This window comes from Macaca mulatta, chromosome 4 (assembly GCF_049350105.2).
Source record: "Macaca mulatta isolate MMU2019108-1 chromosome 4, T2T-MMU8v2.0, whole genome shotgun sequence".
NCBI lineage: Eukaryota > Metazoa > Chordata > Mammalia > Primates > Cercopithecidae > Macaca > Macaca mulatta.
This window is the reverse complement of record NC_133409.1, coordinates 182,306,295-182,317,686: the sequence shown is the minus strand read 5'-3', so window position 1 is coordinate 182,317,686 and position 11,392 is coordinate 182,306,295.

The following is an 11,392-nucleotide window of genomic DNA, read 5'->3' as shown; positions in this document are numbered from 1 at the left end:
CACACTCCCTACAAGTTGAGGGAGAATTCAAGAACTGAAAAGTGTGCCTGAAATTTCAAAAGTGCTGAATGACTTAATAACACATTGGAAAGAATAGAAGGAAGTATAGTAAATTAAAGACAGTCAATACAAATGATCTCATTTGAGGAACAAAAAGGGAAAAGTTTTTAAAAATAAACAGAGGCTCATTGGTATTGGAGACCTACATGCACTGTAACGTGAATGTAATAGATTCACCAAAGACAGGCTGGAATAAAAAAGCATTTGAAGGAATAGTGGCTGAAATTGCCCCCAAATTTATTTAAATAGCATTAACTTTTTTGTTTGCAAAGCTCTTCAAACATCAAGCCAGGTAAATACAAGAAAATCACATCTAGGCACATAAATAGTCAAATTGTGGAAATATACCGTAAAGATGAAATATTAAAAGCAGTCAGAGAAAAACGTATTTCCCACAAGCAAACAGCGTCCTTGGATTAATCCGTTCTCATGCTACTAATAAAGACATACCAGAGACTGGGTAATTTATAAAGAAAAAGAGGTTTAATGGACTCACAGTTCCACATGGCTGGGGAGGCCTCACAATCATGGCAGAAGGCAAAGGAGGAGCAAAGGCATGTCTTACATGGCGACAGGCAAGAGAGCGGGGGTAGGGGAACTGCCCTTTATAAAACCATCAGATATCCCGAGACTAATTCACTATCCTGAGAACAGCCTGGGAAAAACCCAACCCCATGATTCAATTACCTTCCACCAGGCCCCTCCCATGACACAAGGGGATTATGGGAGCTACAATTCAAGATGAGATTTGGGTGGGGACACAGCTGAACCATATCAGTCCCAAACAAGAAACGACGTCTCATCAACATCAATGGAGTCTTGTGAACAGTACAATGCTATCTTTGAAGTGCTAAAAAGAAAAATGAAACTGCCAACCTAAAATCAAATGTGTACATATATATATACACACATATATATATACACACACATATATATATATATATACACACACACACACACACATATATATATATATATATAACATGACCCATTTGGATTAATTCTAGGAATGTAAGTTTAGTTTAATATTCCAAAATCTATCAACAGAATTCAGAACATTACAGAATAAAGGAGAAAACCATATGATCATCTCCATAGATGTGGAGAAAAAGCATTTGATAGAACTAAAAACTTGTTCATATCCTCCACTCCCAGCAAACCAGGGATGTACGGGTGCTTCTACTGCTGCCAGCACCCTTAATGAATATATTGGATGCTTTCTCCCTGAGATCAGGGAAGGTAAATGTGTCCAGCATCACCGTTTCTATTCAACATTGTACTGGAGATCCTAGCCAGTGCTCTAACGCAGAAAAAATAGATAAAATACAAAGTTTGGGAAGGAAGAACCAAACTGTGTACATAAGGAATCCTGGAGAATTTACAAAGCTACTGGTTTGATACATGGATTTAGCACATTCACAGGAAACTCACCAGAAAGCTAATACACAAAACTCATTTGGGGCCGGGCACTGTGGCTCACACCTGTAATCCCAGCACTTTGGGAGGCCGAGGCGGGTGGATCACGAGGTCAGGAGATCGAGACCATCCTGGCTAACACGGTGAAACCCCGTCTCTACTAAAAAATACTAAAATCAGCCGGGCATGGTGATGGGCACCTGTAGTCCCAGCTACTTGGGAGGCTGAGGCAGGAGAATGGCGTGAACCTGGGAGGTGGAGCTTGCAGTGAGCCAAGATTGCACCACTGCACTCCAGCCTGGGCGACAGAGCGAGACTCCGTCTCAAAAACAAAACAAAACAAAACAAAAACACCCCAACTCATTTGCATTTTTATTTTCTAGCAAGTGATAAGAGGAACATTAAATTTAAAATGTACAATTTGCAGTAACATCTAAAGCATTACATATCTAGGAATCTATGTAAGAAAAGATATGCAAAATCACTACACTGAAAAATACAAAGCATTGTTGACAAAAATTGCCCAAGACCTGTGTGAGTGATGAAATATATCATGTTTGCTTTGGAAGATGCCAAGCCTCCCCAAATTGATCTGCAGGGTCAATACAATCCCCGATCAAATTTTCAACTGTTTTTTTTAAAGATACTGAGAACAGGATTCTCAAATTTATTTGGAAATGCAAAAGAATATGCAAAACGAATACTTTCTAACACAAGTAGAAAACTGTACTTTTTTTCAGGGACAGGGAGATGGGTATAGACTAGGAAGTGTATGAGGAAAACTTCTGAAGCCCGGCAAATTTTCACATCCAAGCTGGGTGGTGGTTAAATACAGCCATAGATGTAAATAAGTATCCATCAAACTGTACAATTACAATTAATGCACCTTAAACAATTTAAATGTAACTCAAGACAAAAACTGACAATGAAAGAATCAATTTAAAATGTCACAATGTGATTTTAAAACATTTAGCACTGATCCACAGTGAATATACTGCATGAAAAACCTCTGATATAACCCTAAAGAAACACTTAAAGGAATATTTGTAATCCTAAATAATTATGTTAGAAAAAATAATTAATGGGCTCATATTCTTTTTCCAGAAATTAGGACAAGAGGGACTAAACAAACTATGGAAACAAGAAGGAAAGAAATTGTGATCAGAAATCATTGAAATAAAAAAGAAAACAATAGCACAAAAGATTAAAACGGAAAAATCTGTTGCTTAGATTAGGCTCATGATATAAACAACCCCCTAGCAAATATTATCAGAAACGTATAGAGAAGTGATATACAAAAGAGAGAAGGGAAAAAGTCTATACTAAAATATTAGAACTGGAAAGGTCAAGGGAAGTGTAAACACAGTTGCGAATGAAATCACAAGCAAATACAAATGAATCTTAAGCAAGCTAATGTGATCATGGAGGTCGAACGATCATGCTGGGTCAAATAGTATTTCTAGTTCTAGATCCTTGAGGAATCGCCACACTGTCTTCCACGATGACTGAACTAATTTACACTCCCACCAACAGTGTAAAAGCACTCCTATTTCTCCACATCGTCTCCAGCATCTGTTGTTCCCTGACTTTTTAATGATTGCCATTCTAACTGGTGTGAGATGGTATCTCACTGTGGTTTTGATTTACATAGAGTCTCACTCCAATGCCCAGGCTAGAGGGTAGTGGATCAGTCTCAGCTCACTGCAGCTTCAACCTCCAGGGCTCAGGTGATTCCCCCACCTCAATTTCCTGAGCAGCTGGGGTTAAAGGTGCATGCCATCATGCCGGGCTAATATATTTTTTGTATATATATATATATATATATTTGTAGATATAATGCTTCACTATGTTTCCCAGGCTGGTCTCTAAGTCCTGGGCTCAAGTCCTACCTCAGCCTTTCAAGGTGCTGGGATTACAGGCCTGAGCCCAGCCCAGAAATTATAGTATGGGAAATATCTAATGTCACTGGAGGAAAACTGCGTAAGCCGCAGAGTGGATGAAGTTATTTGTAGTAAATAAAACTGACAAGTACTCAGAATATTTTTTAAAAATACTTCTTCAAAGAGATAAGAAAAGGAAAAATAAAGAACAATAGAAAAATGGCAAAAAAAAAAACTAAAAAGGAATTCAAAGAGGACAAAATCCAAACAGCCAATGTACATGTGAAGATCTTTGAGCAAATGCAAATTAAAATGAGGCACTGTCCACATTGAGTCCATTGGCCAGCTGGCACCTAACAGTGCGTGTGGTGCAGGGCTTGGTGGGTGATCTCCATTTGCACATTAACATGCTTGAGATTCATCGACATTTGCTTGCGATTTCCGTCTCAGTCATGCGGGGGCACAGAGCTCTTACAGTGTCCAGTTATAGTGCACATTGTTACGACTTTGAAATCACTTGGGCAATATCTGGTGAAATTAAAGCTAAATATTATCCACAGCTTAGAAGTCTCATCTCCAGGGATATATCTTAGAGAAATCTTGTACCCTGAACCAGGAGATTAGTACAAGAATGTGCATAATGATGACGCTTTCATGGAATTGATAAACTGTAGTTTTGTAATCACACAGTTTTGAAATAAAATGAGTGAACTGGATCTACATGTATCTACCTGGAAACATTTCAGGTGTTAAATTTTAAAAAGTCAAGTTATAGAATATTTCATGCCATGTAATCCAATATATGTAATATTTAAATACACAGAAGAGCTCATAGGTTTTGAACACATACGTGTGTATCAAAAGCCAAAAAATATACATGGATGGCGCCACACAAACTTGAGTGGAGAAGTTCTGTTGGGGAGCCAGGAAATGGAGACAAAGAGGTTTATCTGTAGTTACCTGTATTTATGATAATTTATTATTATTATTTTTTAAAAGCCTGCATCCGTGTAGTAAGTATTAGCTTTTGTTCGACCTCAGTAGAAGGTGGTAGTTGTTACTGTATTATTCTGCTTTTCTGTATGTTTGAAATGTTTCAGAACTCAAAATAAGGGAAAAATGTAACGCAGTAACTAAGTGTAATTATTATTATTAATTCAGGATGTGAAAGATTCTCAGAAGCAAAATCTTAGGGACTCTTATCTAATCACTGAAGACACATTTCTCTGCAGAGTCTGAACAGTGCACCGGGCATCGGACTCACAAAACGAAGATGACATTGGCTCTGTCCTTGACTCCTGAACAGGATAGAAAGGGGACCCTCAAGTTGGCAGCCATCATGGGCATGGCATGTGGGTCAGATCTCAAAGAGCTCTGTGCAGGAGTCGCAAGGAAGATTTCACCAAGGAAAAGATAAAAACCAAATCCTGCGGGATGCGTAAGTGCCAACCCAAGGGACCGGGCAGGCCTGGGGGAAGGATGCGGGAGCAGAGCCTCCTGCAGACAAGTGGATGTCTGAGCTATTCAGTGGGCATTGCTGCAGCCCCCTCTGTTGCCAGGGACTCTGCTAGGAAGGCGGGGAACAGAACAGCTGGGGTCCCTAACCTCACAGGACTCATCGCCCACATTAAAGGTTCAGCATGTGCAATGTCCTCCACAACTTGCAAGGCTGTCTCAGAGGCAAAGTGTAGGAAATAGAGGCTCAACTCTGTCTCCTGTGCTTCTGCTTTGGGGGATTGGTAGTGCCAGGTTTGGGGGACGCTGGTAAACACAGAACACCTGCGTGACTTGGGTGCAGGAGTAACACAAGAGAGAAGTTGTGAGGTGGGGAGAGCTGGTTTACTACCCTACAAGGCAGCTGTGTGCAAATTAGGAAAATGAGTCCTGTCTGTCCAGATTTAGAAAAGCATCCCTTTGCCTGGGCACACAGAGCAGAGTGCAGAATGGACTTCAGCCTGCTGTCTTTGTTCAGTGCAAGAACTGTGCACCTGTACATGATCATCCTGAGCAGAAGCTCCTTGAACCTCTCTCAGGCAAAATGGATGAATGGCGCATGCCTCTTTGTTGTGGGTGTGTGCGCAGTGGCCACATGCAGGCTGGAGAGACGGCCCACAAGGCTCTGGATCCCCTCCAGCCTTGTCCTCACCCTGGCGCCAGCGATGCCCTTCAGGGGGCCCTGGCGGGGCTTCTGCTCCATCCTCCTGGAGAGGCAGGTCACCTGGTGTCTGTCAGTCCAGTGCCAAAGCCCTACAGGAAATCTGCCAGAGCAAAGGGGAGAGTGTAAGTTTTATTTGGAGTCACGAAAAGATGTGATAGCGAAGAGGAATTTGACCTCCACAGGAAGTATGAGGAGACAGCAGGAAAGAGGCCTGGAAGGTTATGAACTTGGAGAAGGGCTTCCAGTAGAGCCAGAGAAAGGTCTGTGTAAGCAAGGGTGCTGGGTGTGGGCAGAATTCCACCACACAGACTCCGTGCATGGCTGAAATTTGGAGGATGACCTGTGGAAGAGCTAAGCAGGAAGGAGGGAGGACAAGGTCGCTAGAATCAGGTGGTCAGACTGAGCTTTGGAGAGCAGGTGAGCAACTGGATATGGGAGAGGCTGTGCCTAGGAGATTGGCTCGTGCATTCATCCACTCACAGTAATTGTTTACCCGCCGGCACTGCTGGACTGCAGACTCCACTCCCCAGGGACTTGGGTCCAAATCCAGAGACAAGAAGAGAGGCCGTGAAACATGCCACGATGGCTGGCACACAGAACCCCATGAGCTGGGGCACGACTGGCTGGTAATCACTGTGCACATGACTCCAGGGTGGAGGCTAAGGTACGTGTTGGGAGAGGAGGGCGTGGGAAAGAGCTTCCCATCCTGGCCAGAGCCTGCAATCTCCAACCTGCACCAGAGGCAGGGAGGAACGTCATTCCCCAGGCTCTGGTATCACAGCTGGAGGCTGAGGCAATGGACACTGTGCGCAGACCCCAGCAGCCCCAGGGCAGCCGCTGGCTTCCTCATGCCTTCTGTGTGACCCCAGTCTGTGTGGTTCAGCTGTGTGGCCCCAGAGCCGTTCTGTTTAACCTGAACCGGGGGACTGATACTTCTAGCCCAAATTCCAGTTCTCGGGAGAAAGCAGAAGGGGAGAAATGTTTCCAGTGTCCCTGATGGCCAGTCCAGAGCTGTGTTCATCTGCCCACACTTGCCTGTCGGCAGTTATCTCCTCTGCTGCCCCAAGGGTCCTCTGCTACCCACGCACCCATGCCGCCCCGGTCTGCCACAGAGACTCACGCTCACGATTCACAAACTGTCTCCTTGCTTCTCCAGAGCCCAGATCCCTTCTAGGCAGCCATGATAAATTCACATAGAGATAGGAATTACCCAGTATTACATTAGATCCTTGCTAGGCAATTAAATATGTTTATAGTATTACCATGTTACGTGTTTTATTAATAGGCTTGATTTTTTTTAGAGCAGGTTTGCGTTCACAGCAAAGTTGAGAGGAAGGAAAAGAGAATTCCCACCCCCTCCCGGCCCCTACACAGGCACAACTTTCCCCATTATCAACTCCCCACCAGACGGGGACATCTGATGTGATCAGGGATCCTGCAGAGGCCCATCGTCATCACCAGGAGTCCACAGTTCACCTTAGGGCTCACTCCTGGTGCTGGACATTCTGTGGGTTTGGACAAATGTATAATGATCTGTATCCCCTGTTACAGCATCACGTGGAACCGCCTCACTGCCCTAGAAACCCCCTGTGCTCGGCGGATTCATGCCTTCCTCCCCACGGCCTCCTGGTAGGGAGACCAGGTGGTCGACCTGGTCGACCAGGTCTACCTCCTGGCACCACTGATCCTTTTGATTGTCTTCATAATTGTGTCTTTTCTAGAGGCAATTAAATTTTAATAGTAAATTTCAAGGAGTAATAAAACCAAGAAGTGGCACACGGGGAGGGAGAGATGACAGACGTTCTTAGGTCTGGGGAAGAGACAGGAACCACCATATGGCAGGGGAGTCCCCAGCGCTGCCTCTCGCTTTTCCTAGCTTGCTGTTTTCTTCCGCTCCTGGCATATTTTCTGCAGAATATATTCTGCTCCTTTCACGTACTCCTGTGAGGGTCCTGGGTGTCTTCCTCTTGGGCTCCTGCACAACAAGTGCGTGGTCTGTGTGGCCAGGTGGGCAGGTGAAGGTTTCAAGCCCGGTGTCGCCTGCATTGAAAAGCGAGTTTAAGAGCTTTTAAGGTCCACTGAGATTCCAAACTAGTTCTCCAAATCCATAAACACCTGCTGCTATAGCTTAGCCTCCCTCCTTACTTAGCACAAGTTTATCCAAAATCCTTTTTGTTGGTTGAAAAGATAGTTGACTTCCTTAAATCTACTTTGGAAAACATACCAGGTGGAGGCCCTTGGATAAAAAAGCCCAAAGACCCAGGTCTCTAACCCAAGTTCCACTGCTGCCCGGGCAGGAAATGCAGATTCACTGATCAGTTTCCTCACCTGTGAAACAAGCGAGCACATCTGCAGTGCTCCAGACAATTAATTGCAGAAGTCACAATTCTTCTTCCCTCCTCCTCCTCCTTCTTCCTCTTCTTCTTCTCCTCCTCCTTCTCCCCCTTCCCTGTCTTCTTCTTCCTCCTCCTCCTCTTCCTCCTCATCCTTCTCCTCTTCCTCCTACTCCTCCACCTCCACCTTCTTCTTCCTCTTCTTCTTTGTTCTTCTCCTCCTCCTCCCCCTCCTCCTCCTCCTCCTCCTCCATCTCCTCCTCCTCCTCCTCCTCCTCCTCCTCCTCCTCCTCCTCCTCCTTCTTCTTCTTCTTCTTCTTCTTCTTCTTCTTCTTCTTCTTCTTCTTCTTCTTCTTCTTCTTCTTCTTCTTCTTCTTCTTCTTTCTTCTTGCAACAAATAACAGGAGCCATTTACTGGACTGGATTGGTGATAAAAATCTGAAAAAAATTGGAGCCTCTTTCTAGTGGGAAAAGGATGCTTCAGGGTACATCACCCTTGCATTTAAAAAAAATACCTTTTCCTGGCCGGGTGCGGTGGCTCAGGCCTGTAATCCCAGCACTTTGGGAGGCCGAGACGGGCGGATCATGAGGTCAGGAGATCGAGACCATCCTGTCTAACACAATGAAACCCCGTCTCCACTAAAAATACAAAAAAATTAGCCGGGCGAGGTGGCGGGCGCCTGTAGTCCCAGCTACTCGGGAGGCTGAGGCAGGAGAATGGCGGGAACCCGGGAGGCGGAGCTTGCAGTGAGCCGAGATCGCGCCACTGCACTCCAGCCTGGGCGACAGAGCGAGACTCCGCCTCAAAAAAAAAAAAAAAAAAATACCTTTTCCTTAACCTGATCCTGTACTCAGATCCTATCATGTTAATAAGTCACTGTGACATTTTTGCCAATATGGATTCATGTATAAAATATAATGTGTTTAGACAAGGATGACATTAAAAGTTCAGCACTTAAACTTGGGAGACATTGAAAGAAATGACATTTTATAGAAGTAGCAGGTGATAAACCTCTAGTTACAGTCATCTCTGCAGGAATCAAATGCTGCTGTGTAGAAGAATAAGGATGTTCAAAACCATTTTATCTCCCAAGTAGAAGGATATTTGAAAGTATTTTTGTATCTTTCTAAACACCTTTTATACAGGTAGTATTCATTCTGCATCTCTACAAGTGGAAGGCTTAAAAGCTTAGTCCAAGGCTACCTAGTCCAAACTCTCATTCTGTAGATAAGGGTACTGAGATGGGGAGAGGCTGGTGCCTTTCCTGGGGTCATAGAGCTAGGATGACCATGGTCTGGAGCCGGAGTTCAGGTCTCTTCGGCCTCCGGCAGGCTCTTCCTGCTACTCCTATTCCCCTTAATGCAGCCCTGACTGACTGTGGCTGACCCAGCCCATCAGCTTGCTGAAGGCTTCCTTTATACATCTTTGTCTATCTTTAGCAAAGGAAATGCAGAGTAGGTGAAATAGCAATCATTGCATGGACTGTGTAACTTTCTCACCGCCCTTCCTGAGAATATGTAAGCAATGTATGGAGTAGTTCTGTCATCAGGGCCTCACAGCTTGCTTTGGGCATTGCAGAATTTTCCTGTGGATGAGACAGGACTGGACTGGAAGCCTTGCAGTGGGCTTCTACCCAGGGAGCCGCATGGCCTGTGGCAAGTGGCTTCCATACCCAGAGCTGTGTATCTGCACCACCTGGGACTGCTGGACAGAAACTGCGGGACCCTTCTAGGTGGACCCTCCAGGATCTGTGACGTCCTCCTCTGTACAGGGTGCCAGGTGCCCAGGGGCAACCGGCCTCACCCAGGCCTTGCTTATTCTGAGGAGGCCGCCCACTTTCAGCAGACCTCACCTGACGATGGCTCCCATGCAGCAGTTAAGAAGACCATGCCACCCCGTTCTAACACCAGAGCACACTTCCCATGTCTCTTATTCTCCATATTCCAATGCTTGGACATCTGGGCTTTGCCGACCGTGAAGAGACTGCCCCTTTCAGGGCTAGCCAATTCCTAGAGATGGAAAACAGCTCACCAGAGAGTGTGCCTTTCACATGCAAACCCATCCAGAGCCCACGCCCCGGCCTCCTCCTCCACCGGGCTCACACTCGGGCCACTAACTCCCTGCCCTAATCCCCCAGGGCTGGTAACAGATAACTAGGGACAGGTCCCACATCCCTGAGCCTGCTGAAAGTATCCAAACGAGACAGTCCTAACCCTGTGTGCCCCACCTTGCCTGTTCCACAGAAACCACAGTAAAGGCCCTTGCACAGCTCCTCAGTCCCCCGCCTCCTGACCCAACCGTTCTTCCCCATGTGGCCCCCTTGGCATGGCGTGCCCCCTCCTCTGGGATCTGTGAGTAACACACTCTCTTTTCTGTGGTCTTTTCATGAACTTTGGCCTTACTGAACTTCACATTTTCTACCAACACATCGTATCTTCAGCCACAGAGAGGCCAATGCCCAGCCTGGCAAATCAGTTGCTCCCACACCTGTGCGGTTCATAAGGCCAGCTGGGCCCACACATGGGGGCACTGAGGGGCTCCCAGGTGGCTTCTCTCTGGCCATTCGACAGGGGCCTGATCAACTGCACTTCTGATCATCTGGCCAGAACCACCTGCTTTGAAGGAGGGAATTTAACTTCTGCTGTGGAGGAAAAAAAATCACTTCAAAATCTCTAGTCGGCCTTTTCCACCTTTAATCTCCTGGGCTTTTCATTTAAATTCCTTTCTATTAGTGGGAGCTGGGTGGGGGCTGAAATCCTGAACCTGAGTCATGCGTCCCCACCCCGGACTCAGGCGCCTGTGACATGAATAATAGCTTCTCTTGGAAAAGGCGGCTGCCAAGCTCCAAGCACAGGGACGTGGCGGGGCACAGTTGACCTGGGTTCAAATGACAGTGGAGTTGCTCCTTTTTCTTCTTGGCAAGGGCATGGGGAGGGCGAGGAGGAGGCGGGGTCCCATGGTAAGTGCAGATGAAAGAAAGCTCATGGAGACCATGGGCAACGCGCCAGACAAAATTCACTTCCAGTTCTTTTTCTCTTATTAGCTGTGTGATCTTGGAAAAATCATGGAATGTCCCTGAGCCTCTTGTTCATTTTGTAAGTTGGAGAAGGAAATAAGTGGCATTTACTGAGGAATTCTGATGTGCCATTGTTTTCAGTGCTTTCTGTTATTCACTAAGTTAGTCCCCTAAACAGCCTTAGGATGCAGGAGCTGCTGTACAGACAAGAAAAGGAGGTGAAGTGCTTGGGAGGCATAGCTGGGCAGCCTGTGTCCAGGGCCCACATAACCCTGGCAGCTACACTTTGCACAGTGCCAGCCCATGGTCAGCGCACACCCAGTGCTGCCGCAGACAGTGCTAGGAAGCAGGCGCTGTTCTTACGCGTGAACCACAGCTGTCCTGCTTCCTTGGAACAGAGCTGCTCTCACGACTGTGCTGTGCTCACACTCAATGCCCAATTCTTCCTCCTCTTGATTTCTTTCCAGCCTTCCTCCCCAGCCCCGGGAAGGGACCAAAGCCACCTTGGATATGGCTCCTGCTGTGGAC